Below are 22,062 nucleotides of genomic sequence, written 5' to 3' on the forward strand. Positions count from 1 at the left end.
GACCGCCTGGAGGGGTGGGATAGGGAGGGTGGGAGGGAGGGAGACGCAAGAGTGAAGAGATATGGGGACATATGTATATGTATGGCTGATTCACTTTGTTATAAAGCAGAAACTGGCACACCATTGTAAAGCAATTATACTCTAATAAAGAAGTTAAATAAATAAATAAAATTAAATAAATAAATAAGACGATGGCCCTTTCCCGGGCAGGAGGCAGTAATATGTTTCACTGGAAGCGGAAAAGTAAAAGCAAAACCCTCTTCTCTAGAAATGATAAAGCTGGTGTTCATTAACATTTGAAGAGACAGTACTTTTTGTATTCCAATAACTTTTATTCTTTTGGATGAATTCAACAGACAGAGATCTGCTTCCAATTGTGTTCCCTATGAAAATAATATAATTGATTTCAGAGAAGTGTTATTTCCAAATTTGTTTATTTTCTCGTTTGTATATTTTAATTTCTTGCTTAGTTCTGGTCAGAAATCCTATGAGCTATGCATTTTAATTTATAATTAAATAACCAAGTAATAATAGAACATTACCAATACGCTGTTCATAAAAAGCTAGTGCTTTAAAAGAAATACATAGGGACAAAGCATAGTGAAGAAAATAGAGAAATACAGGTTAAAGTTGAAAGTTGGTTCTTAATTTGCCATTATTACCGTCTCGACTCAATTCCATAATAATTGCCTAGTTATGTGCTAGGCACTATGGGAAAACTAGTAAATTAATAGACGTAAGAGAACCTCACAAATGTTAAAATGGGGAGAAATTTGCATTATAATTATTTAACAGAAGCATAAGGTAATGTCACTGCCCTCAAAATAGTTTGAAGTACCCCTAGCAGCCAGCCATCTGATTTAGCTTTTTCATAATATGAGCATCTTTTCTATAGCACCACTGACAAGGGCCATCAGGCACTATTTAAACCGTTTCAGATGCTCAGGCATCTCAGATAATCCACACTGATGGGACACGTTGAATAAACCCAATACCTTATCCTATGGGAACCCATCAAAAACTTGAACATGGCTTTCATGGCCATCACTTTAACCTTTCAGCAGAATCAACACTGTATTAGCAGGGTTCTCCAGAGAAACAGAACCAGTAAAATACACACACACACACACACACACACACACACACACACACACACACACACACCGTGGGGCGGGAGAGAGAGAGGTGGGGTGGGGGGAGAGGGAGGAAGAGAGAGAAAGAATTGGGTCATGCAGTTGTGGGAACCAGAGAGGCTGCAGTCTGTAAGGCAGGCTGGAAATTCAGGTAAGAGTTGGTGTTGCAGCTTTGAGGTGAATTTCTTCTTCAGGAGACCTCAGTCTTTGCTCTTAAGGCCTTCAACTGATTGGATGAGGCCCACCCATATTCTGGAGGTAATTGACTTTACTCAGAGTCTGCTGATTTAAATTTTAATCACATATAAAAAATACCTTCACAGGAACATCTAGACTGGTATTTGACCAAATGACTGGGCACCACTGTCCAGCCAAGGTGATGCATAAAATTAACCATCACATCATTTCACCCTTTGGTTTCATTGATACGTCAGTTAGAATTCGAGCCACTGCTAGGGACAAGGACTTCATTCCCTGGTTTTATGTTTCTCTGAGAAGAATTAGAGTCACATTGGCTGGCAGCCTGATTGTTTAATCTAGGAAACGTCGCTGAGCGTTCCTGGCTGAGTACGCACAGGGTTGGTAGCAGACCCACCTGCCTGCAGAGTATGACCTTCTCCCTGCCTGTGCTGAGCTTACCCGGCAGGCTTAACCCCTTCTAGGCAGAGGCCTGTGGTTCTGGCAGCTACACTTAGTGTTTGGGTTGGGGGACCGGATTCACATGTCTGTTTAACCACAGTTCAAGTTCTTTCTGAAAAAGCTGACATTTGGATTTCTATCTACCTGACTTCTCTGTGTGTTTCTCAGGTGAATCTGAAATCTGAGAAGACAAGGGTGTGATTGTCACCTCTAAATCCTCATCAGCCTCCCCACTGGGAATGTGCTCTACTTGGTCTATGACCATTTTCAAATGGGCTCTCAGAATGGAACCAACCTTTCCCCCTTCATGTGATAGTGCAGATTAAGTGAGGCTGCCCCTCCTTTAATCCGTGGCCTTTGGGGGTCACCCCATCGGTGCTGTCTCTTCCAAGCTGTGTGACCTCAATCTCCCTTTTGATCTCAGTCTCCTTGTTCACAAAATGGGCTAATGTTACCTATATCATAGAGATGCTGTGGGGTTTAATAAATGAGGTTATGAATTTAAAGCATCTGATGAAAATGCCCCATAGATAGTAGGTGCTCAATACACAGTGGCCAATAATAATAATAATAATAATAGGGGCTTCCCTGGTGGTGCAGTGGTTAAGAATCAGCCTGCCAATGCAGGGACCATGGGTTCAAGCCCTGGTCCGGGAAGATCTCACATGCCACAGAGCAACTAAGCCCGTGCGCCACAACTACTGAGCCTGCATGCCACAACTACTGAAGCCCGCGCACCTAGAGCCCGTGCTCCACAACAAGAGAAGCCACCGCGATAAGAAGCCTGCGCACCACAACAAAGAGTAGCCCCCGCTCGCTGCAACTAGAGAAAGCCCACGCGCAGCAACGAAGACCGAACGCAGCCAAAAATAAAATAAATTAAATAAATAAATTTATTAAAAAAATAATAATAAAATTGTGGGCAGTTCCTATCACAGTCTTGGTTCATTTGGGGTCACTTCCAGACGAGTTCTCCTCCCACAATTTGTATTAGTTTAATGAACTGTTAGACCAAAAAGCAGAATTTTACACCTCATCAGTTTCAAAGCTGAATCATTTGGGTGTGTTACCTGTTGAAGGAATCCTTCCCACATTCAGTAATCTCTGCATCTTACCTCCCACCCTTTCTAATTCTTATAAATCATCACACATTTATTGTCTGATTTAGGTCTGTCGTCTCTAAATTCTTTGGGAACAGTTTTCCACCAGCTATACATACCTAAATATAATCTCCTCCAGGTTTATAGTGTCCCTAGTTATCACGAGGAAGATCTTGTCAAATTGAGGCTTCAAACGTTTACTGACCCTGTTACCGTAACCAGACTCTGGGCTGGGTGCAGGAGTTGCCAAAATACAAGATCCAGTCCCTGTCTTCAGAAGCTTCCAGACCAGTGGGCACTAGGGACACCAAAAAGCAGGTACAACGCAGAATGGCCTTCCCTGCAAGGGGAAGCAAGGAGGGTCAGATGGCACAGACGAGGGCCATCTTGTCCCCCTCTGAGGTTCAGGAAGACTTCCCAGAGGACAAGGTGCCTGAGTTTAATGTACAGGAGGAGAAGGATTTAGCCAAGCAGAGGAAACTTCAGAGGAAAGAATCCATCCAAAAGCAGGGCATGGAGGAGAGAGGAGATGGCAAAGGAGGGGAATTGTCCAGCTTGTTGGGCCAGAGCCCAGGGTACCCGTGGGGCAGTGGACCCCAGGGGCCCACATGAAGGGTAGGAATGCCATGCACATACTGCTCTATCACCCCACACACAAAGAAGAGCAACTGAAGGATTTTACACAGGGAAGTAACGTGATCCAAATGGCATTTAGGAAGATTACTATAGCCTTGTATGGGAGGAGAGAAAATTTTTTCAAGAAGCTTTTCAGTGCCACAGCTGAAGGCAAAGAAATCCAGAAGAAAGTCTAAGTTTCTTTATTTGAGGGCTAGATTTTAAAGGCATTACGCTTGGGAGGAGAAGTTACAATGTTCTCACAGTAAAACAAGTAAAGGGAGTCATAGAATTGAGTTGGGTAGGACATCACAAGGCCACCTGGACCACGTCCCTGCTTTGATGCAGCCATGGTGTTTCAGCTGGCGTAATGGTGCCAAGACAGCTGAGGCTTGGGAATCGAAGTGACTGGTCCACGTGATAGAACCTGCAGTCACGGGTGGAAGGCCGAGATGTCGGCTGCCGCTATGCCTGGAGACCTCTCTCCACTGCAGGCCCTTGCCATGACGATATGGTGAGTGGAGAGGACACAGAACGGGAAACTGGCTTCTGCCTTCAGATCTGCCTGGAATGAACAACTGTATTCAGTTTCTTGATGCACAGTCATGGCAGTGACGATCCTCACGCAGAGAATTTTCCGTTTATTCCCCTTTTTGAAAAATAATAGCCAAATGGGACACTCCATCACCTGTGCTCTGGGACAAAAATTTTTGAAGAGGTTTATTTTAAGAAGAGAAGCATTTGCAGAGATTGCTCTTACTACCTTATAGATTTCTAAAGTGCATCAGGTCTTCTGAGGTACCCTTGCTAATTCGAGAATGTCAGGAAATACAAAAGCACTAATTTCCAGAGACGTGAGCCTTGAGCCATTTTCTGGCCCTAGCCTATTATTGATACTTTATAGGGTAAGTCAAAATGGGTCAGATCTGGCCAAGAGAAGAGCCAGGGAAACATTCTTGGAGGGAAGGAGGAAGGGAACAATCTAAGCTAAGAATGAATGTGAAAGACTAAAGCTGCAGAGATGGACTAGGGTGTTCTCTTGTCAAGACAAAAGAAGATGACACCATACGTAACAGTAGGCAGGTGCTTTGTTTCACTGTTTAATAATAATTACAGCTAGTTTTTATATAGTTCTTATCCTGTGCCCAGCACATGCATTAACTCATGGGAGTCTCACAGTAACCCAAGGAGATGGATACTATTATTGCCCCCACTTTACAGGAGAGAAAACCAAGTTGCAAAGAGATTGAGCAATTTGTCCACCCTCACACAAAGAGAAATTAAACCTAGGGAATTTGGCTTTTAACCTGACACTAGGAAGAGTTGCATTCAGCTGTATTTTGTTCTTGTCGATTTTATTAATAGCAGATGCAAACAGGATTTTAAGATCATTTGTTCTGAGTTGAAAACACATGCCTTGGCTTTAATTCACACCTGGGGGAATTTTAATTTCTTGGTTGTGCTTCCTTGAGGCCCATATTATTTTCAAAAGTATAATTGGAAAATATAAAATAATTATGGATACTGGCTTCTAGATTAAACAACTGCTGAACCTGGGCAAACAGATCAAATTAAGGCTGAATCTCTTTCTTATGAAAATTTTCCTTATTTTATATGTAGGAGTTTGTTTTTGTTCTTGTTGAACTCCGGGACTTGGAAGTAGACATATTTATTTAGTTTGACCCAGATCTAGTATGTGTTGCTTGGTCTATTCTTTTTAGTTTATTGTATCTCTTAATCTTCTACACATGCAACCAGGGACCTCAGTGATGAGGGCATTGGAAAAATCTAAACAAACAATAAATTCTGGCTACATGATTCCCTATAAATGGAGTGCTTAATAAAATAATGCTTGGAAACATGATGTTAGAATGATCAGATCTGTATGAAGTAACCAAATTATAAATTTCCAGTGCTTGCCATAACTGGTAATATTTTTTCTTATAGCCTGAAATATTTGTGATCAGTATTCTGTACATGATAAAACAAAACAGTTCTTTGTTTTGAGAAGCAAATGTGGTTCGGTATTAGATGGTTCAAATAAACCTAGAAGCCATGATGATTTACTCCTAATTCTGAAGGTTCAGTTACAAGCCCCATCTTCTTGGTTGCCCCATTGGAGTTCAGAAAACTACTCTTTCCTTGGCAATGACTGAACACCCTCACAGAAAGCTTCCCTGAACGTTCACCTGGCACAGGCCCTGGCACACTCAGGTGGCACCTGGTGTCTGTCCTCAGTGACACCTGGTACTGAGAACAGCATTCCAAATTGCCAATAGTCTCAATTGGCATAGAGCTTTGCTTTAACTTATTCACTTGTTCCTGGCTGTTCTCTTTTCCTTGTGTAGTCCAAACAGTTTAGCCATTCCACAAGTGTTTATTAAGTACCTACTCTGCTCTAAGGACTGAGGAAAGGATGGTAAGCTAGAATGACATAGCCACTGTCCTCACAGACCTGATGGTCTAGAAGGGAAGATACAGTAACAATAAAGCATGACGGTAGAAGCACAGTATGCAATGGAGATGCGTAGAGAATATAAATATCAGAATAAATACACTAAAATGTTGAAGCAGTTCTCCTTAAGTGGTGGGACTTTAGTTAACGCTTTCAAATTTAGTACCGTATTTCAAAGTCTTTCCAAGTTTAATTTAATGGGCAAAGATATTTTTATAAAGGGAATTTTAAGAACAAAATATATTTTTAGTCTATTTAAATACTTAAGTTTTAAGATTTTCTTTTACTATTATCAAAAATAAATTTTCAAGGCTTCCCTGGTGGCGCAGTGGTTGAGAGTCCGCCTGCCGATGCCGGGGACACGGGTTCGTGCCCCGGTCTGGGAAGATCCTACATGCCGCGGAGCGGCTGGGCCCGTGGGCCATGGCCGCTGAGCCTGCGCGTCCGGAGCCTGTGCTCCGCAACGGGAGAGGCCACAAAGGTGAGAGGCCCGCGTACCGCAAAAAAAAAAAAAAAAAAAAAAAGATTCATATTTATTCTGTTATGAAGCACCATTTTTCAGACAGTGACTCTAGACCCCATTCAACCTAACAAAGCCCTTCCTTCAATTATGCCACCATTGGCTGCCTTAGACAAACACACTTCCCATTTTGAAGGGTCTTAGGCAGCCCTCACCACCACATTGCCTCTCCATGAAATCTCATCTACCTCATTCTTCCTCCTCTCAATTTCATGAACAGATGCTGAAGAATACAAACTGTAGTCACATGAAAGTTTAGACTATTCCATGAATTTATCCTCAGATTCTCTTTCAGAAGCTCTGATGTCAACAAAACAACACATAGATTACATTTGTTTATATAAGTGAAATCAACAAGATCATCAATTATAACAAGATAAAAGACCTTGATTATGTCCAAAGACCAAGATGATTTAGAAGGAAGCCAGCCAACGTGAAGCAGCATCCAGAAACTTTACAGATGCTCTGCTGTCGGTATCTGTTTGATAAGGTTGCTATTTCCAATTTGAAGGTAGAAGTCTGTGGTCCTCATTTCTTTGTAATGCTAAAAGTAAACCAAGAATAATTTCCTCATGTGGTAAATGCGTTTTCCTAATAATAAAAGTAATAACACAAGTTTGTTAGAAAGAACTTACAGAGCCCAGAAAAAGTTTATTGAAGAAAACAAAACCCCACAATCCAACTGAGAGATGCCCACTTTCACCTTTAAATCCCTGTAGAGTTGGTTTTATACTGATTGTAGGGTATATTCTGCCCTTTTCACTTAACTTACGTTGGGAGTATGTCATTACTTTATATATATTTCTTTTCACGGCTTTCTAATACTCTATTGAATGGATATACTACTTACTTAATGATTCTCTTATTTATGTATGTTTAGATGATGCCTATTATTTTGCTATTATGTTATAATGAATATTTTGCATTATACACACATCTAAAAGACTCTAATAATTAATAATACAGATCAAATTAAAAATTTGAAGACATGTAAACATGTTTCTGCAGGTTATAAATCATAAATTATCCTTGCTTTCCCACCCTCAAGGTGCTTTTTTACATGACCAACCAACTTAAAAACATCTACATTTGTTAGTGCACCAACCTTTTCATTATCTGTTTTCAAATTTGTTTTAATATCCTGCTTTATTTCAAAAATTCTTTAATGGAACTTGGAAGTTTTTGCCTTTTAATGCAATATGTATAGTTATCTTTTCTGAATAATAAATTACCCCAGAACTTAGCCTAAGACAACAAATATTTACAATCTCACACAATTTCTGTGCATCAAATACCCAGGTGCAGCCTAGCTGGGCAATTCTGATTCAGGGTCTCCTATGAGATTCTAGTCAAGCTATCAACCTACAGTCATCGCAAGCCCTGAGCGGCTGGAAAATCCACTTCTAAGCTTACTCATATGGTTTTTGGTAGACTATAGTTCCTAACTGGCTGTTGGCTGGAGTCTCTGTTCCTTACCTTATGGGCTTCTCCATAGAGCTGCACAATACGGCAGCTGTTTTCCCCAGAGTGAAAGATTCAAAAGAGACAGAAAGAGAAAGGATGCCACAAACAGAAGCTACAGTTTTTTGTAACACGTACCATCACTTTTACCATACTCTGTTGGTCACAAAGACCAACCTTGGTACGATGTGGGAGAGCACCACACGAGGGTGTGAATACCAAAAGAAGAGGCTCATTTGGATTTTATTTTGAAACCATAAAATCTTAGAGACTGACTACAACATACAGTAATCTTTATGAGGACCCAAAATACGTTTGTAATGATCTCCTGTCAAAAAATCCTTCATGAGCTGCTACTTAGAAGACAGTTTACCACTACCTAGTAAGTTTGAATATTCACCGGTCCTACAATCTCAACTCTAGGTTTAACTTCCTAAAGAACGTCTTTCAGTCTTTCACATGTGCACCAGGGCACATATAAGAATGTTCTATGCAGTAGTGTTTGTAGTAGAAATCAATTAATAACAGTCCAGATGCCCATCAATAGAATAAAATAACACAATTAATTGTGGGGTGTTGGTATAATAAAATGCTATACAGCAGTAAAACTGATGGAATAAGAACTACCCACATCAGTCCTGTTGCAACCATTGAATGAAAAAAGCAAGACACGGGTATGATATATTTCACAGTAAAGTAAATTTAAAAAGCACATCGTAGGGGCTTCCCTGGTGGCGCAGTGGTTGAGAGTCCGCCTGCCGATGCAGGGGACACGGGTTCGTGCCCCAGTCCGGGAAGATCTCACATGCCGCGGAGCGGCTGGGCCCGTGAGCCATGGCCACTGAGCCTGCGCGTCCGGAGCCTGTGCTCCGCAACGGGAGAGGCCACAACAGTGAGAGGCCCGCGTACCGCAAAAAAAAAAAAAAAAAAAAGCACATCGTATAGTAAAAAGATTACAATGATACTTTCAATAAGAAAACGGTGGTTAACAGAAATGATGCACTCACTATGCAACAGGCACTGCGATAAGCATGTCAAGTTGTTTTGTTTTCATTTACTCCTCACAACAGGTAGAAGGTTAAAATTAGTCTTTTTTTCCTCCTTTTCCAGATGAGAAAGCTTAAACTTATAGAAATAAAAACATTTTCCCAAGTTCACACAACCAGTATGTCATAGAGCTAGGATTTGAACCCAGGCAGAATGATTCTACAGCCAACTGTCCTAACTGCTAACTTAAAATTTGGGTTTGTTCCTAGATTTAGCTCCATGTGTCAATGACAAAATGAAACATTAAATTGCTTATGTGTTGAAATGATGTCTGAATGGATACCTAGTCCTTGCACGGGTGAATGGGCCAATTCACCATCTCTCCAGGTTCTCCCGCCTCTCTGCACTGTGCCCTGACAATGAAATAGACCTCGCCTTTCTACTAGGATTCCAGGCGACTCTCCTGTAAACACCAACTGGATAACAGGGCATATTTATTGAGCATTTACTGTAAGTCAGGCATTCATCTAAGTGTTTAGATGCACTAACTCACTGGATGCTCAAAACACCCTCTGTGGTAGATGTTACTATGATGCCTATTTTACAGGTAAGAGAACAGGCTTTGAGAAAACTGTTCCCAACAATTACACAGCTTGTAGGTGGCAGTGCCAGGACTTAAACCCAGGCATTCTAGCTTCCAAGCCTATGGTCGTAATCACTCATATACTGCCTCCCATGAAGTATTATGCTTAGAGTAAAGGCACATAAGGAAAAAACTGGCTCTTTTTCTAATGAAATATATAAAATATAGAGACTTCACTGATATTCTAAAGAATTTCCATTATCAGATTTTCCTAAGGTGTCAAAAAATGTAACATTTAACATGTGTACTAGGAAAAAATATGATGGCTTCATCTTGGAGACAGTAAGAACAATTCAGTGGTGTTTGAGGTTTTTTTAATTGAAGTATAGTTGATTTACAATATTGTATTAGTTTCAGATTTACAGCAAAGTGATTCAGTTTTATTTATATATATATATGTATATGTGTATATATATATAAACTTTTTCAGATTCTTTCCCCTTATAGGTTATTATAAGATATTGAATATAGTTCCCTGTGCTATATCTTGTGGTTTATCTATTTTATATATCATAGTGTGAATCTGTTAATCCCAAACTCCTAAATGCTCTTGAGTTTTTAATTTAATTTTGTTACAAGTTCACTGTCTTTCTCATCTCAAGCTAACAAGATTTAATTCAACTAGTTAACACATTACAGGCATTTGATACACATTTATTTACTTTAAGTAATTTTTTAGAGTGAGGAATAACATTTTATATATTAATCAAAATTTGGGGGCTCCCACTATATATGAGGTTCTAGAACAAAACATATCAAGTTGGAAAACACACAGTCTCTGCCCACAGGAGTCCCCAGCCTACTGGTTACAGTGCATATAATGACAGTGCATATAATTACCATTCAACGTGTTAGGTTCTAAAACAGAGGAATACACTCTACAAGTGACTGACTCAATTTACGCTGCCCTAAAAAATAGGTGACTTTTGAACTGAGCCATACAAGATAAGTGCCCATCACTAGGCAGAAACGGAAAGGAAGGGCATTTCTGGTAGAGGGCACAGCACGGTCAAAAGTGTGGAGGCACAAAAGCGTACCACGTGTATAATTTTTGCTGCCAGGGCACAAATTGCTTAGGGGGACATGGTGGAAAATGATCCTGGAAAGGCCAGTGGCAGGAGATTATGAAGGCCTTTGCCTAACTCCATAGTTAGGCCTGGAGGCAACAGGGAAGTAAAGATTTTTTAAGCAGGAGGGTATCATGGCTATTATTTTATAATGACAACTCTGGTGAAGCGAGTCTGAAGGTTATTTTAACAATTCAGTCAAACGATACCAGGAGACTGAACCTTATGAAACAAGTAGTATTTCGGACCCCATTTTACAGATGAGAAAATCAAGGCACAGAGGAATATAACACCTTGTCCAATGCTGCATAGCTGGTAAATAGGGGAGCCAAATTCAAACCCAGGTAGTGGGACAGTAATGTCTCCTGCACGTGTCTCTGCTCTGCCAGGTCGGCTGATGATCATGGCAGGTGAGAAGGGAGAGAGCTAGCTGGCAGAGCCTTGAGCTTGAACTACAGAGCAGACTGGACGGTGCTCCCAGAGGACACTACGTGGATCACAGAGAAGAAGCAGGTTGGGTGAGGAATCGATGAATTCCATTTCAGACATGAGTGCAGGAGGTCTGTGAGAGCCAGGCCATGACACCAGAGGGCTGTTGAAAATGCCAGGACTAAGCTTCAGGAGAGGTGTGGGCAGAGAAAGTCAACCCAGACATGGAATACCCTGCTAAATAGACTCCGTTCCACCCAAGACCCACATCCTGAAGACGCAGAACCTGAGGCCCTGAGAGGCAGTTCAGAAGACAGAGCTCTAGAGCCAGACTCACGTTCAAATGCTAAGCTTAAATGTACGTTCTGGGAGACGTTTCTTCACTTTTCCAACCAGAGTTTTTCATTCATTAATGGAGACTATAATACTTCATGTGTCACACTGTTATAAGGATTTAAATTAATATGCATATAAAGCACCTGGCACATTGCTTTCCAAAAGTAAGTGTTCAGTAAATGGTGATCATTATTATTATCATTTCTATTTGTCGAAGGTGAGGCGAGAACATAGAAAACGGTCTGGGCAGCCAGCGCCGTTACCCTCTTGGCAGTTTTTCCCATAAAATTCTCTTACCTACATGGAATTGTCACGAATATCTCAACCCAAGAAAAGAAGGTCCTTTTGAGGAACATGAGTTCTCTATTTGCCAAAAGAATAACCTAGAGAAATGAGATTAAAAATTGTATATATGTGTATGATAAAATATAAAACCTGGATTGAAAACAAAGCAAGTGTCACATTTCCTAGATTCTTAAGTGACTGAGGCAAATTCATGGGGTGGCTCATGGCCCCTAAGGCAGAGTCAGGGCAGATGAATGGTAGAAAGTACGCTTTCAGCCATGGTCACCTGGCTCAAGATTTTCCATTGCGACAATATCTATGTCCACAAGGGGCACATCTCCCAAGAAGGGCGGTATTTCAGGAGTCACAGAAAATCTTGAGATCTGAAAACCCAACAGAAAAGACTTGAACTTGGAAATCAAGTAGAAGCTTTAAAGACCGAAGGCTATGTAAGCATTTATGTATCACTTTGTCATTCCCAGCTCCTTCAGCCGTGTTTTATTTTGGGATTCAATGTGGTGACTAACAACGTGGTTATTTAGGCAACGACCTTAGGTTTGAAAAATTCCAGAAGAAGAGAATTTCTGGGAAAAGGACTCTAATTCACATTACACACACACACACACACACACACACCCCCCACATATACAAAGTTCAAAACACAAGCCAATACACTTAAAAAGGAAAAAGGACATTGGAAATAAATGAAATTTATTGTTTAATTTGATTGCCTCTAAGATAATATGTTCAGTAAGGATGTGAGTATAAGCAATGTGGAAAAAGTAAAAAATTGAAGAAAAAAAAAAAGAAGAAGAGGAAGCAGTGCCAACCTCATCCTTTAGAAATAAGGAGAGATGTTTCGAGATAAAAATCTTTTTCCCTCCCCACTAAAGATTCCTGGCCTTTTCACTTCTCTTTTCTGAACATTGCTGCAGAGCGTCAGATTCTGCTGGTTCGCTCTCCTTCCATGTTCCCGCCCCAACCCGTGCTTATCTGAATATATAAGCCTGCCCTTTGCTCAGATTTATGGGTCGAGCCAGAGCTGTGTGTATTTACAGTGTTCTGACCCGAAGACCCCAGGCCGAAGGAGAAGAGGAGGAAACTGAGCCCATTCCATAAACAGAGACAGATATGAGGGGGAGGTAGAAGGCCTTGCTAGCACTTAACATTTTTAACTATTTGGCCAAGCTTAAGAATTAGTGATTAGATTAGAGCAAAAGAAAAACGAGGGACGAGAGTGCAGACTTGGGGGGGAGTAAACTGTGTATTTTTGCTCTAGTCACTTGGAGGGTCTAGGTTGCCAGATGGGAGTGGGGTTAAATTTAATGTGAAAGGTCCAAAAGAAAGTTGGTAACTTGGATACAGAGGGAGCTCTGGGAAGGCAGACGGTGTACAAAGAGGAGGATATAAACAACATTTAATAAGTTGGAAAATTTCTCCAACCACAAGTTGAACGTCTTGCGTGTAGCAAGACTTCTTGCGTTTTTTAAACTGTAATGGGTTATAGAAGAAAAATCTCCTGTTCCGTGCTTAAATGAGAACACATTGCCATAGATTACCAAAACCTAATCAATTTTGAGTTGAAATATTTTTCTCAGGGTCTGGTGGCCACTTGAAAGCAATTCCACTTTCAAACAGGGCTGCTTGGTAAAGGGACCACCCCTATGCAGAGCTCTGGTACACGCACCAGTTCAAATGGGAAAGAAAGAGCAGCTGAATCTTAAGCAGTGCTTGGCACCCAGAAACCGAACCCCTCTTTCCCCAGGGCCACATCTTCACCCATGAGCAAAATGTGAAAGCACAACTTCTGTTTGGGCTATCCTCAAATAATCTACTTGCTGGAAAAACTTGAATTCACGTGGAAAAACTGACCTGCCGACTGACTAAATTAGAAATAATCCGGCATCATAAGTAAAGGCTACAATATTCACTGGAGATCTCAAAAGCAAAGCACCTGGGACAACAGAGTAAGTGAATCACCCACAAATCAATTTACATTGCAACAGAGCAAAGAGCTGTGATGTGTGAGATTTGACCCGTGATTGGAGAATTTGTGAAATGCCATGGAGTTGTTTCTTCTTGCTCATCTTAATATAAAGCAATCTGGTTCCCATGATGTTCCCTGTTAAAGCATCTGCTAGAATGATATTGTTTGATTGGAATTTTTTTTGTTTTCTAAGGTATGGTCTGGGTACTGAAGAGTATCATTATTATTCTAAATGGGTTTCTGCGGCTTGGATTGAATTATCACTAACAACTGCATGAGAACGTGTGTGTGCTCAGCACTGTGTGTGGCACTTCATAAATGTTAACTTGTTTATTAGTATTATATTATTATTAAAGTCATCAGTAGGAAATCCAAAGTAAAATTGATTCTACAGCTGAACTTTGAAAAATGTTTAATGCAAAAATGCGCTGAAATGCATCCTCTTTTCCATTTATATTTGGCATTTTCTGTTCAAAATCGAACATAAAATTCAAAGCTGTGGAGCTAAAGAAGGCATCTGAATTATTCCGTCAGGGCAAACTTGAGAACACAGCAGTGAAAACTTGGGCTAAAGGTGCTGAATGGGAGACAGGTACCCTGTTCAGGTTGCATTTCTAAAGTCAAATGAAATGCATGATATTCCAGAAAACTAACTTTTTCTTGTTAGCATTTTTTAACTTTCCTCTAAAATAACAAAACTTCTGCTTTGTCAATAACGCATGCTCAAAACAGATACAAGTGCATGATGAGGATTTCAGAGGAATTTGGGGACTATTATATCGCAGCTAAAATGCCTTCCTGTGTCATTTCTTTTGAGATCCATTTGCCGGTGAAATCATTTTGTTCTCTAATATGGTGTGGATCATAGCAACAGTTCAGATGTAACCATCTAGGAGCAGAGGCCTAGCTCAGTGTGCCAGAAAAAAAAAAAAAAAAAAAAAAAAACCCGCACCACAAAGAGCATTGAGATGAATGGCTCTATTTTATGAGCCATAAAAGTTTTATTCATCTTGACACTGAAACAGGTTTAGGCAGTGAGTTGACACGCCTTAAATAAATAAGTGGAATTAATTCCCCAGCCCTTGAAACAATAGCAGTATGCACGTAGCACGGAGAAATGCCCCATTGTTTCCTGTGGCTGCCTGATATCGATATTATTTGTGTTTTTCTGTGCTGCTGCCTCAGGGGCCTGGTTGATCCACTTCAGATTCATCCCCTGTTTTATTAGAGGTTGAAAAAGGTTCAAGACCTGTTTGCACCACAGCTCCCACCGACAGCTAAGGAACCAGTTTGGCGTCTGGTTTGTCTGTTGTTTTACTGCTGACCTTCCAATCAACTTTAACCCCTGACCTCCGGAGGCATCTATCATGACAAGAGGCTGTTTAACACAAATGGTGCCCATTTATAGGGGAAGAGACTCAGAAGATTTCCTTTTTATGAAGAATTTAGTTTTTCACCCCTCTTTTCTCAGTCACCACAGGTGAAATCCCTCTTAGCAGCTGGCTTATGAAATAATGGGAAGGGAGGCCTTAATGAGCAGAAAGCACCCTCAGCTGGAGATAAATATATGCAAATGAGATGCACAAACAAAAGAGCCTGGACAGAGAAATATCTGCAATTCCAGCAAAATGCTGCCTGCAGCTCCAAGATGAACAGCTTTGATAAAATGGTAACAAAAAGCACCTTTTTATTCTCCAGCGTGTTTTACATTGCAATAGGCCATTGTCATTGCAAGCCAGTGGAGCATGCAGGGGTTTTCTGCACCGTTTCAGAAAACTGTTTAAACATTTGTTTTAAGGCATTCATGAAATATAATCAATGGACTGCTTCTGTGTTGTCGTTGTGATTTTTTTTTTCCTGAATATGTTTTAGATGTGACTGTAGTTCTTTTACCTGTTGGTCTTTTCATAGTTTCATACTGCTGTCTCGCTGAGCTATTTCACGTTTTGGTGACTGTTTCTTCCACGGGCCAGAATGATTTTTTTCTTTTTAATTTCAATGAAAAGAGACGTCAAGTTAATAACTAGTAAGAATCGGCTTTGAGGAAGGGTTTGAGCCATCACAGACCAGCACCCAAACAACTAGTTTTAATGATGGCAATCAAGTGTGTAGAGCTAATTCAAAGACAGGCATGTAACATGCTGATTTTAATAAGCGTTAAAAAGGCAATCTCTGACTTTTAAAAGTCTCTTTTTAATTTAATCGTCCTTGGTTAGTTTGCTGCCAAAACAAACAAAACCATTAAAATACGTTTTCAATATGTATCCGCAGTGTTATTTGATGGTGTTTTAAATGAGCATTGTGTTGGGAAAATATTGATTTGATGAGCTTTAAAAATGGAAAAGCTAAAATCATTAAGCTATTTGGGGGGGGGAATTTTTTTTTTCTCTAAAAAGGAATTAAGCCCCAACCCCAATCTCTTGCCAGAAGACAGGCTGGACCCAGGACAGAGAAATTGCTGCATTTGAGCATATGTATGATGTTTAGGTTAATAATCAAGGCAGTTAAGGTGAGAGATGAAACACTAGACGCTTCCCGTGTGTCAAAATACCATCGCTCTAAAAGCTCAGCAATATTTGGTTCTTTCATTTATAATCCAATCCTAGCATTCTGAGTAAAGATGTACGAGGATCTTTACATTTGCTTTACCTAAATTATTTCATCTTGGTAGCCTGGATTGGAGCGGAGACATTTCTTCTGAGCACTGTGTAGCTTTCACATTTTATGTGCATTTCATCAGACAAATGTCAAATTTGCTAATAACAAGAAAATCTCCTCATTTTTAATCATGCCACTCCTGTTGCATGGGTAGGGGTGAGAGGGGGTGGGGAGGAGGGAGTGAATATAAAAGCATTGAGCAGTCTGACTAAAGAGCAGAAGGAGAAAACGCTTCTTTGGGTTTTAAAATGACACATGCTTGGTTATCTCCATGTCTGCATCAGTGCATCATCAAATTCAGAAATTCAGGAGTTAATAGAAACTTGGTTCTATTAGGGATGCTTTTGCCAGCCCAGGTTTGAAGCAGCATAATTATGCTCAACTGCTGTTGTTTGGAAAGGGCAAACAGCATCTTAGGCACAGAACAATGAAATTACAGCTGAGATTTAGGTTAGCAAAAGACGTCTTCTCTAGGCTTTTATGATTCATTATTTCCCATTAAATACAGTATTAGAAGTGTACACTAGATAGCTCATGGTTGCTGCTCTCGGAGCACATTATCTATATTACGCAGGTCTGGGGAGCAGAATTAGAAAACTTTGGGGGAATGAGCAATATGTGTTTGCTGATAGAAGTACCATATGGCTCATCTTCTTCAATTGCTTTCATTGCGACTCTGATGCCGGAGAAATTAAAGTTTTATTTGATGTGGCACAGCTTAATGAACTGTCTTCTGTTAGGAAAATTGAATATGTTTCCTGTTATTTGAGCACAGAGCCTCCATGGTTTGGCTGATGAGGGATGCATTATGTATTGTTTGTTTAGCATTTGGAAAACAAAAGCAAGATATTGAAGGTAAAATTGATTACTGCTGGATTGCATTATATAATCAAGTTTTCTCCCTTTAAATTTCCCTTTACAATCCTTTGGTAATGTTTTAATATGAGATTGTTCCAGGTTTTTGTCTTTTCAAAGTACACAGAGCTTGGTTTTTTTTATCGAGATACCTTTATCTGTAAACAAGCCTCACGAAATGCTAAACCTAGTATTGCTATATTTATAAAGTTCGAAGAATGATATTTGGGAGAGATGAAAATAATTCAATTTGTGTGTCTCTAATGGCAAAACTTCCAAGTGAGCCCCCAATCGACTTTGAGAGAATCTAACATTTGCTAGCTGAAAGGGGAATGTCATTTTCTTTTGTTTGAAATAGACCACTTAAGAACATGCCTTACGAGAAGGAAGGAATTTTTGATATTAGGAAATACAAACCTCAAAATATCAAATTTTAGATTTTTGAGTTCGTTGTCAGTGAATGAAAAGCTGGACTCAACCTGTGAATTAAAAAAAAAAAAAAAGAAGTGTATATTCCATGAATTTAATTTTTTACTGAATAAATATGTTTAAAGAAAACATATAACCAAAAATATACTTACATGATGAGAAAACTGGGATGTCATCCATGTGAATGTTCTCTACTCCCTGAAGAATCTGCAAAGAGATACATTGAGCATTTTGTTTAATTTCCCCCTTTTTGTTCTGGATCTGATCATGTTTTAGACATATAAAATGTGAATGATCTCTAAAAAGACTGTAAGATCATCTAATCGCTGTGTCTCTTTCATTTTTCAGTGAGAAATATTCCTCTCATGGGCTGATGACTCAGACACACAGATCTGCAACAAGCAACTAGGATAAAAAATAGTTAAAATGAATCAACATTTATCTGGAATATACAGTCTTGACCTAAAAAAAAGTCATCTGTCTTCCATGTCCTGTGATGTTTTGAGGATTCTGGCAAATATGTCAGTTAAACAAACTTCTCTCATAATCTAAATACTGTCTGTTCGAGAGAGGCTTCCAATGTTTATAGCCCATAAGTAAAGGAAAAAAAAAAAAAAAAAAAACCCTGGTATTTAACCAAGAATAGTGCTCTTGAAAATGTCTCTGAACAAAGTGTTTAAGCAAAACTTTGGCTCTAGATATTTTCAATTCCTTATTCGTCTCCTGATTCTTTTTTTAATGAGGTATTTTGGTACGCCATCATTTCACCCCTTTTCTTGAAATTAACGAATTCATTTCAAAAAATTAACGCCTGACTAGTGACCTGGTCATACAAACTTCCTTAAGAAACAGTTGAGAAGAAAACATCACATTTTTATGAACCCCATCTCCTGCCAGCGGCCTCGGAGGAGGAAGACCATTATGCATTGTTATCAGCGTGGTGTAATTTGACTGTTGACAAAGTATCCGTGGCAGTGAGAATGAGCGCAGTTAGAAGTGTGGCGGATTGTAATCAAGAAGATGCTTAGCTGTGCAACACTGCATCTTGAGCAGATTTGAATCAACATTGCCTTAAGGGGACACACACACACACATACCAAAAGGAAAAAAAATCCATTAATTTTTAGAGGGAAAATTAGAGTGGCACTTAATGAAGTAAAATTTGACATGCGTTAATTGCTCTGCAGCTCCCCTAATTAGAGATTTTCAAATTCTTTTATTGCTGTCACTGTGATGGCACATTGTCTTGCCGGACAAATAGTGAAATTGTACATTCATTTGATCAGGAAGTTTTACGGAGGAAGATTGGACTGTATCCTCGAGCCCACTTCCAAACTGTGGACAGTTGGAGAGCAAAGAGGGGTTCTCAGCTTTACCTTCAGCACAGATAAAAATAGGCTTATTAAAATAGTTTCAGTATGAGACTTAATGTAAAGGAAGCAGGTGCTGATGCGATTTCCTTAAACAGATGGAAATGTTCCTCTGGTACTCATGCCTCTGTTTCCGATGAAAGATTTCAGGTGGAAGAAAAAGCTAGCGAGATGCTACATTATATACACATTCTTATATTTCTACTTATGTTCTTCAGAAATCAGAGACAGGAGGATTTTGAAAGGCTGTGTCATGTTTTTCCCAGGTCTGAAGTCTAAGGCAAACAGTACTTTTGATCCCCTTCTTAATCTTAAAGTAATTATACTGCTGTTTGGCCCTCAGCATGGCACCAAATACGATACCATAATAATTTTGGTTTCCCTTTTTCAACCCCTCTTGTCTAGCCCTTGAACCTCTCTTAATTCATTAACATATTGAATTTTTTCAATTTTCCATTTTCTTGCAATAACAATATTAATGCCAGGGTGAAAGCTTGATTGGAGCTAAATTACTTGTTACCTGCTGGCATTTATTTATATGGCATGGAATTATAAAGCTTTGCTATTGTCACGCCTTGGGCGAATTGTTTATGACACCAGTAATAGGAGTAATTGTTATTGTTGAAATTACCTGTCAGCTACCCATAGCAGTGGCCCTTGTCCCACTGACAAATAGTGACAAGGGAGAGGTATCCTCCATGCGTCCCCCTGATGGCTTCTCCTCTGATAATAAGAAGTGCAGGGCCTCTGATAATTTGCCTGTCACTGTTGAGTGCAGCTCAGAGAGAGTTGGCCAAATTGTTGTCATTCACTTTGACAAAGACAGCAAAATGCTCCCGTGCAGGGGGAGGATTATCAAAATAAATGAAATCGCTTACACCCCCTTTGTTTGTTTGGCTCAAGAATTGCCTGGCTTTGTATGAGGTTCTGAAATTAGGGTCCATTTCTTCTGGGTATCGTGCTGTTCATACTAAGACGAGGATCCCAGGCAAGAGAGGCATTTTCTAAGACTCACTGTTTTGCAATTTACATAGGTTATGAAAAAATTATATTCAGGTATAAAGAGAGTCAATAAAATTGTAACAAGAAGTCTAAACATGTGGTTGAATACCTTAGTTTAAAGCATGTGTAAAATTCACACCTTTTTCTCTCCTGCCTTCCTTCTATCCCTCTTTTTTTCTTTTTTGACCCACGCCGGCATTCAAATTCAGTAGGTGTTCAAAAGCACAATTTCCCGGTTGCGATCAAGTTTTCTTTAAAAGTGTGGAAATCTGCATCTCTGACTCTTAAAGCCTTAAAAGATTACCCAGTCAAATTTAGGATTATTATTTCAAATGGCTGTTTCCTTTCCATAAATTATCTTTTATTTATATAATATCTTCACGTGTAAAGAGAGAAATGAAACGTAGTTCCAGGTACGCAGCATCAATTTTCACAGGCTAACGGAGGAAGCAAAATGACTCTGTTATTGCCAGAGTTCAAATATAAATATTTGCATTTTAAAACCCCTTGGTTGCAGCCTGTGAACCTGTCACAGAAGAGAGAAGGGGACAGGAGAGTGAGGGATGGTGTCCGGGGGTCTCCCCATCTGAAAGAAATGGGCTTTAAAGTAATCAAACCTCTGCTCTTGTAAAAGCCAAAATCATTCTCACCATTTCACCAAAGGCATCATTTTACGCTAGGAAGATTCTTATTTTTAAGGGGCCTGTGAGGTTACTGCTCGTAGGTCTTCTTGACAAATCCTTGCCATTATGAGAAGTTGCAAAGAAAAGAAAAAAGAACTAGGATAAATGTAAAAATATTGGCTCCTTATAGGGTAGTAATCAGCTGTTTATTGGTCTCTACCAGACACGTAATGACCAAGCCCAGTGTTAAGTGCCAGCAACATGGCCCTGGGCCCTTCCCTCCTAACACTGGCCATTATCTGATTAAAGAACCTCCAAAGAAGTCACTATTGCATAATTTTATGGGTTTTAACAGTGCAGGTTGGCTGGCAGGAAAACTACCTAGGAGGGTTGATAAAGCAATAGTGAAATGATTTTATTTACTCCACTTATACCTTGCTCTCTGAAAGTGTCTCTGAGTATCTCACACGCTGGTGGTGGCAGAAGACACCTAAAATTGGTTCAAATAAGAATTGTGTGAGAGGTAGGGGAGGCACGGGGGTGGGGGGACAAGAAAAGTAAAATTATCTATCTCTTAAAGCTTTTCATGAGCTGCACAATTTGAAGTAATTAACAACATCGTTACAGGCATCTAGACCTTGTCTTTGGTGTTTGGTATTTCCAGCAGGTAAGTTTCTAGCAGTGCTAAAATCATACATGCGATAATATGATGATGGGAATAAAGTGTTTCTAATTCTTAAAAATAGTGTAGTTTCTAAAGGCAACCACTCGCTGGTTAACGAGTGTTGAATGCCCCTGATTAACAAGTGGAAGGCAGCGACATAATTAAGAGGTTATCGGTAGTCATAAAAATGCTCAAACCTGTCTTAGAATGTGATCCCTTTAACAGATAATTTTTAAGAATGTAGCATGTCCTCGTTTTCTCTGTCGAGACACACGTTAGTGATCCCAGGAGGGAAAATAAACATACGTTTTTAAATGAAGATATTTTAAATGTACCCCATATTTCAGTGTGTGGCTGTAACTTGGTCTTTTTTATGTTCTTCCTATAAAACCTAAATTAAGCCTCTTAGGAGTGGTTTTGCTGTAGGTTTCATCTAAAAACACAATACATTTTAAATGATTCCAGTACTTGAGCGCACTTTAACATGTAATCACTAATGTGCATTCTCTCCCCTCCTCTTCCAAGCGTCAGCTCTTCTAAAGGGATGAGACTTCTTTAAAATTTAGCTTCATTTGAAATAGAAACTTTTAACAAATAGTAATTGCTCCTGTAGCTCTATTGATGAAATGACTAGCAGCAAATCTTTTCTCCTCTCTCTCTCTCTCTCTCCTGTAACATTTTGAAACACCCATCAGTGTCAAATGAAACTGCACACATCTCCTTTGCTGCTCTAAATAAGGCTCAGCAATGTTAAGAAAAATGTCAGAAAAAGCTCAGTGGATTAAAGTAACATTCTGCACCATG

The 22,062-nt window shown here is 39.7% G+C and overlaps 1 long non-coding RNA gene across 6 annotated transcripts in view; it reads right to left on the bottom strand.

Annotated features, from left to right (window-relative positions):
• Positions 1 to 1,277: 1,277 nt before the first annotated feature.
• The window catches only part of LOC115864199 (uncharacterized), a 108,342-nt gene continuing 87,557 nt past the window's right edge, over positions 1,278 to 22,062 (bottom strand). For 3 of the 6 annotated variants that reach the window (XR_011377905.1, XR_011377906.1, XR_009566253.1), the window contains 5 exons: positions 17,752 to 17,806; positions 17,588 to 17,649; positions 11,683 to 11,768; positions 6,848 to 7,006; positions 1,278 to 4,182 (listed from right to left, as the gene is read on the bottom strand). This is a non-coding gene — a long non-coding RNA (uncharacterized lncRNA). Of the gene's footprint in view, positions 4,183 to 6,847; positions 7,054 to 11,682; positions 11,769 to 17,587; positions 17,650 to 17,751; positions 17,807 to 22,062 lie in introns of all 6 variants that reach the window. The other 3 variants (XR_009566254.1, XR_009566255.1, XR_009566256.1) reach the window with 3 other exon arrangements.

This window comes from Globicephala melas, chromosome 12, assembly GCF_963455315.2.
Source record: "Globicephala melas chromosome 12, mGloMel1.2, whole genome shotgun sequence".
In the NCBI taxonomy this organism is placed as follows: Eukaryota; Metazoa; Chordata; class Mammalia; order Artiodactyla; family Delphinidae; genus Globicephala; species Globicephala melas.